Source organism: Alexandromys fortis, unplaced genomic scaffold, assembly GCF_014885135.2.
Source record: "Alexandromys fortis isolate MF-2015 unplaced genomic scaffold, M_Fortis_MF-2015_v1.1 scaffold_24, whole genome shotgun sequence".
Taxonomy (NCBI): domain Eukaryota; kingdom Metazoa; phylum Chordata; class Mammalia; order Rodentia; family Cricetidae; genus Alexandromys; species Alexandromys fortis.
Genome location: NW_026067906.1, coordinates 2,900,699 through 2,908,095, shown reverse-complemented (window position 1 = coordinate 2,908,095; position 7,397 = coordinate 2,900,699). Strand labels below are relative to the sequence as shown.

The following is a 7,397-nucleotide window of genomic DNA, read 5'->3' as shown; positions in this document are numbered from 1 at the left end:
CAGGCAACACAGGAGTCAGCCCCGGTGGTTCTACTGGAGCTAATGCTTCTTCAAGTTCACGATGCTGTAAAAGGGACCCCACAAACCAATTTTACCACTTGGAGTATATTCAATAAGTTCCATGAGATATTCAAAACTTTATTATAAATGGACTTTGCGGTGAATGACTTCACTCAGCTGGAAGCTAGGATAAGATTTCTGAGGACAATGAAAGTAAACTAGTCTTGGGTTGGTGATATAGCGTAGTAACAGAGACTTGATGCTTAGCATTTATGAAGCCCTAGGTTCAATTCTAGCATCAACAAAGGAAAGAAAATAATAATAAGCTAAGCTAAACAATGCCCCATGTATGAAACGTATACATCTGTTTTCATCATAGCATGAGTTCATTAGAACCTAAGTCTATGCTATATTAAATATCATCTGTGCTTCTAAACCAGTGTCGTTTGCTAGTGAATATTAACATTAAAGGGGTTTCTGCTCTGTTATTAAAGCAAAATGATGGCATAAAAATAACCTCTTTCCTGAATTCAGCATGGTCCTTGACTACAAAGAGGCTACAAAGAGAGAGGATGGGTTGCTGTCATTCGGAGCCAGTCAGTCAAATGGTTTTTACAAAGGAGAGGAAACTGTGGGCAGATGAAAGTTCCTGGCTATAAAGCAGATGTTACTACAGTTCACTGTGGTTATATTATGTGTGCCCAAAGGATAAAGAATTCAGGTGTGAGGTGAAGTGGCAAGAGTTGCAAATTAAATAAGCTCTGGGTTTGGGGTTTTTCCTTTAGTGTGCTGCTGCAACTTGCCCATGGCTTCGGGGAACGTCGTGATTAAGCTGGAACGAAGCTCTCATGCCTCGTGTTTAATGTAGCAGAGGCGAGGTTATTAAATATTTCTTGGCAATTAATTGCCCGCGCTACGCCCTTTTTTCACAGCTTCGGTTTCGGGTGTGCAGGAGACTAGAAAAACATTTAATTGCCCCTAATTTGTTGCTGTAGTTTAATCATATGCCTAAGCATTGTGCTGAAGTCTGTAACGCGAGTCTGTAACGCGAGTGTAGAATTGGTAAGGGGCTTCACAGTGACATCAGCCCAAGGAAGAATTTGTTTTCACTTTTGTACAATCATCAGATCTGATCTTTGAGCCACCACTTTCTTTGAAAATTAATGAAATTACAAGAAGCTGCCAATTTTGTAGCAAACTTGGTGCTGTTTGGAAAGAAAACCGTTTCCTATTGTCCTTTCATAGTTCGATGTGGCCTCGCTGACCTGTTGCTTAAGATCCTGAAAAATTCCTCCCTTGATAGAAGCTGAAAGAGGGATTGAAGGTAATCTTCTCATCTGTCCCATCACTGGGCCACCTGCAGTCACCTGAGATCAGATTGTTCCTTCTAATCTGCCTGACTTCCTGTTTTCTAGACCTCTAATTTAACCACTGTGCTCAAAAATTCTTGCCTCTTTGGCTTCAAGACAATCTTCTTGTCTTGAACAATAACAATGGTTTTTCAGACCCTTTCTGGTTTTTCTCTTTAGTACTTACTATTAAAATTAAATTTTTATGCATTTAGTGTCAACCAGTCCTTTTCCGTCTTCCGTCACTAGAAAATCCGTAAGACCAAAAGGCATGCTTATCTATCTTATATACCCTTAAATACTCATCATCTAGTGCAGAGCCTAATGGGAAATAATGCATGCTTAGTATATATTGAAGGGATGGGTTGGTGGGTGGATAGATGGAAGGATTGGATGGATGGATGGATGGATGGATGGATGGATGGATGGATGGATGGGATGATGGATAAATTGATAGCTAGACAAACTGACAAGGTGGACAAATGGGTAGGTGGGTCGGTGGGTGGGTGGGCAGGTGGATGGATGTAAGGATGGACAGATGTATGAATGAATGTATGAGTGGATGGATGAATGGATAAACTGATAGATGGACAGACTGACTAGATGAACAAATGTGTGGGTGGGTGAATTGACGGATGGGTGGGTGGATGGATGGATGGATGGATGGATGGATGGATGGATGGATGGATGCCTGACATTTCCAGGGTTCTATTATAGACTGGTTCAAATGCAGAATACTACTTTGTATGCCACCCAAAATACATAGCACATTCTGGGAGTTTCCTAAGGGTTTTATGCAAAGTTGTGAGGTTTATTTATGCAAAAAGAACGAGTTAAAGTGTTAGAATATTTAAGAAAATCTAAGATAGTATATACTATAATAGCTAGTCATAGTTGACCAAAAGGAGGGAAATAACGGAATAAGAAAAATGGATAAGACTGTTAATGCTGAACACTGGGGTCTCGCCTGATGGCACTGCTCTCGAATAATTGGCAAAATGAATAAAAAAGACAGTTCAGCTGGGCAATGGCAGTGCACACATTTAATCCCTTTAATTCCATCACTAAGAAGGCAGAGGCAGATGGATCTCTGAATTCTAGACCAGTCTGCTCTCATTAGAACTGAGTGAGTTCTAGAACAGCCAGGATTAAACAGTGAAACCCTGTCTTGAAAAATAACACCAAAAAAAGAGAGAGAAAGAAAGAAAGGAAGAAGAAAGACAAGAAGGAAAGAAGGAAAAGAAAGAAGAAGAAACAAAAAATAAATAAATCTCAGAGGTTTCCAAATTAAAATCTATCTTCTACTCAGCTATTTATCCAAGTTCAATTAATGAAAAATGAACCAAGAATAAGAAAAATATAATAATAATGAACATATTAAATCAAAATCTTCAACAGAATATAAATAGAAATATAAATGCAGATGTTGTGAGATGGTAGAAGATTCTTAAAATTGGGGTCAAATTTCATTTCTTCTCCATAAGAACACTATCAACAATACAATGTTTACATTTAATATTTTTATAATGTAAATTAATTCTTCAACAATTTCATACCTCACTTTAATTTTTTTGTTTTTACATTATTAGTATTGGGGGGCATGTTGTATGCATACTGTAGGGTAAAATGGCCAGTCAAAGAAAGCCACATTGACCAGGAAACCAAAGCCAAAGAAACCTACCCTGACTCTGAACCCAGAGTCAGTGAAAGAAACACTTTGGCCCTGAAACCAGAAGCAAAGAAACATACCCTGACCATGAAACCTGAGCCAAAGAAACAGACTTTGGCTCTGGAACCAGAGTCGGTGAAGGACACACACCCTGACCCTGAAAACTAGAGTCTAAGGGCTAAAAGGGGCCAGTAAAAGAAACACACGTTGACCCTGAAACCAGAGATAAATCTGTTGCTTACTAACTGAACACAAAACTAAACAAACCTTGAGCAGGAAAACCAACCAATATCTGAGCACACAATCTAAACAATCTGAATTTGTCCAAGCACAAGGAGATTGAAATCTGAACACTCTCCCCCCAAAAAAATCTTCTCCCCAAAAAAGCTCCAACCCTAAGATGCCCTATACAATTCCCTCTGCCTGTTCAGTAAGCAGCTGTCCTCCACTCTGGGGGAGGCAGCCACTCTCCTGGATTCCTCCTTCCCAAATAAACCTCTTGAAACAAGAATTTTGGTTAAAGATTTTCTTTTGCAGAATCTCTACTGGGCAGCTCTCCTGGTGGGGTGAGGACAGCCCAGAAGAAGAAATGGAAACCTCTTCTGAGAAACTCCCTTGGGAGCAGAGCAGAAGTAACAACTTTTCCCAGGAACCAGAGCAGATTCCTACATTTCTTTAAGGGTTTCCCCCTTAGCAGATTGAAGCAGAAGTAACCTCTTAGACCGGATCTGAGGGTAAACAGATACCTCTGCTGGGAAACTCCCTTTGAGGTGTAGAGCAGAGCTCAGCTGTAACAGTGCTCTCTCTCTCTCTCTCCCTCTCTCTCTCTCTCTCTCTCTCTCTCTCTCTCTCTCTGAAGAGCAGGTTTGCCACATCCTTTCAGGAGACTGTCCTCCATCAGACCGCAGCTTTAGGTATAGCCTAAGTTCCCAACAAGTCAGGATACCTTTCTCCTCATAGCTTCAGGTATAGCCCGACTTCCTGACCAGTCAGAACGCCCTTCCCTCCAGAGCTGTAACACTTGCAGGTATAGCCTGATTTCCGGATCAGTCAGGATCCCTTTCCCTCCGTAGCTATAACACTTCAACGTTCAGCAAGTTTGTGGCCATCACTGGACAGCTTGCAGGAGTTGGTTCTTACCCCTCACAGGTTGCCAGTCTCTTTGACAAGTGTTTACTCCTTAAGTCATCTCATTGCCCCCTATTGGCTACTTTTACAGAAGGCTAAAGCTTATATAAGCTAGTTTATTTGCTCCAAGTTATACTGTGATAAATATGTGATTCATGCCCAAACCCCAGATGCTTCTAATATCCAAAGAGCTGGAGCAGTTTATGACCCCATCAGCAATGAATGCAAGTGTCATCTCCCTGGATTCTCACCAGGAGGTAGGTGTTTGACCATTCATTTTTATTTTTAAATTTGGGGGGTTGAAAAGCAATATGTAGCCAGGTATCGTGGTGAATGCTTTGAATACCAGTACTAGGGAGGCAGAGGCAGGTGGATCTTTGTGAGTTTGAGGCCAGTCTGGTCTACAAAGAAAAGGAAACAAGAAAGAGAGAAGGAGGAGGAGGAGGAGGAGGAGGAGGAGGAGGAGGAGGAGGAGGAGGAGGAGGAGGAGGAAGGAAGGAAGGAAGGAAAGAAGGAAGGAAGAGAGTACTGTTGGGTTGCTACCGTTTTAAATTTACTTCTCCTATGAGTGAATCTCAATGGATCTCCATGTGCATTGATTAGCTGGGCTTCTTTAACCTAAAGTTGTTTTCTTTTAATACACACATTTTAAAATTAAAATAAATACATTTTTTAAATTAAACATGTTCTTTTTATATTTGAGAGGACTCTTTTAAATCTGTGTATAATAAAAATCCTTCTGTCAATGGAGCGTTTTTTAGACTATCTTGCAGTATCATTTGTATTGGTATATTTTCTTTATTCTCTGCCTTTTTGTAATTCTTTTTTTTTTTTGAGACAGATTCTCACTGTGTTGTTCTAGCTGTCTTAGAACTTACTATATAAACCAGGCGGGCCTCAGATCCACAGAGATTCATCTGCCTTATTAAATGAGTATACTACCACACCCAGACATTCCTTACTTTTTTATTTTTTATTCTTAAATGTGTCTCTTTCCCAAACCGCCAGTGCCTAAGTCTTGAGTGTTGAGTTGTCTTCCTCTATGAAACTGCTTCCTCAAATTTCTTCTAATGTTCATAATGTTCTATTTCTTTCTTATAATTTCTGATTTGTTTAGTGTTCTCCTCAGTGGAGAAGTCACTAGAGCCCTATTTGATAAGCAATCTAAAATAAAATACAGAACTGAACCATTAAGGGAACCAAAGCAGAAAAGACTAAAGAGTGGAAGGGGCTTTCAGATCTGGAAGAGGTATTGAATATGACTCACTGCAAGTTTCCCCAAGATGAGCCATAATGAACATTATAAACATAATCAAATTCCCTTATTAATTCCCCCCTCAACCCTATCTCTCTCCCTCCTTTCCTCACTTTCTCTCTCTTCTTACTCAATTATCCATATTTTTTAGTTGTTAATAGTAGTATATTTAATGTTGTTTTTAGTAAACATACAAAACAGGTTTCATCGTGCCATTTTCATAAGCACATCACTGAATTTTGCTCCTATTTATTGCCCCACTTTGGTCTGCTACCCTACCTAATTCTCAACACTCCTCCACTTTTTAGGTCCTCTCTCTGTGTGTGCACGTGTCTGTGCATGCAAATGTGTGTACTGTATATGAGTGAGTGTGCTTTTGTGCATTGTGTGAGTGTGTATATGTATGTGTGTGAGTATGTAAGTACATGCATGTTTAGGTCAATCCTTGGAAAGCTCTAGACTTATTCTGTTCTTTCACTGCAGGCTCCGGGGATCGAACAATCCCAGGTTGCCAGGCTTGCATGCCAAGTGCAGAGCCATCTTGTCAACCCCAAAAACTCATCTCTTTATAAGGCACCAACCTCCAGTACTTTGTCATAGCAAAAGAAAACAGACCAAACACTAAGAAACAAATACTTATTCCAAAACTATTTAATTCTAGGAAGCTAATTTAATAAATAAGAAGCCCCAAAGTCTCACAAAAATACACCAAAAATGAAACAAATAAATCAGTCCCATCATTAGTCACGGGAAAATTAAAAAGAAAAAAGGGAGAAGAGATAGAGGTTGATAACCACTCTTTTCATAAAGATGAAGTACTGTTTTAATGACCCAATGTCACTGAGAAATATGAATAGGAAAAAGAAAAGTAAGAGTCCATATTTGCTATACACAGTGCTGGAAATGGCTTACTAAAACACTGGAAAAAATATAGAAGACTTCATCCTTGTCACAGACTGCCACTTCAACAGAACACTCTGTGCACATGACAGGATGATAGATCTCTCCCACTTCTGTCTCCACAGGACTTTCAGGGTTAGACCTCATCTTAAAAGCAGCCTGCTTTTTCTTCCTGTTTTCTGGACTCTTGTATTCTGAAACCTCCTCTCTGCTGACAGAAGAATTCATCACAAGCACTGCTCAGTGCCGAGAGTCTTGTAGGATTCATGTCTTTGGCAATCCAAGCGCATGACTACAGTCATGCAGACAGGGCGATTCAAAACAGCATGGCTGGAACAGGTTGCTGTTGCTGACGTGGGTGCTCTCATCTCTGCGCAACAACCCCGACGTGGTCTCTGTTATCTTTCTCAGGATCATGTAGCAACTCATCATTTGTTGGAATCCTGTGTTGTTTCTTCTTCTTTTTCTTGGTTGCTTATGTTGCTTCGTCTTCATCCTTAGAACTAGAATCAAATAGACTGCATCCTAGTACTGTATTCTGACTCCTCCAGCATTCCCAACTCCTGAGGAAGACCCTGCCACATAGAGGATGACTTATCCTTTATCGTGTTGATGATAGAGTTTAATTCAGCTTCCTTTTTTTTTCAAATTCATCTTCACGAGATGATTCACGTATTCTAGTAAAATATTTCCAGGTGAGTTTTCATTTTTGGTCAAGAGTTCCATGTAAAAGCACATCCACTTCTTTAGAACTGCTTGGAGTCAGCTCCTCATCACTCAGCTCTTCCACCTCTTAGGGAATCACAGTCTTCCGGGAGCAGGTTCATGGCAGCCTAGGGAGACCTACGCAGTACACAGACTTCTGGGTGTCTGTGTAATCGGCAGGTACCTTCCCTAAAGCCAATTATCCTTATCTAATGCTATTCTGTTGCTCTACTCTAGCCGCAGAGTTTGATACTTAGAGAATTAGGTAAAGGATATACAAAAGCAAATCTGGCTAGTAAGTCCATGACCTTCTAGTCAACTTCTCATCAATCTCTGTTGATTCTTGTCTCATGGGACTGTATATCCCACGTTTCAAGATTTTTAAATCTTT

General features: G+C 40.2%; 1 pseudogene; it reads right to left on the bottom strand.

The window, feature by feature from the left end:
• Positions 1-6,286: 6,286 nt before the first annotated feature.
• Positions 6,287-7,128, bottom strand: LOC126497465 (E2F-associated phosphoprotein-like; annotated as a pseudogene).
• Positions 7,129-7,397: the final 269 nt, after the last annotated feature.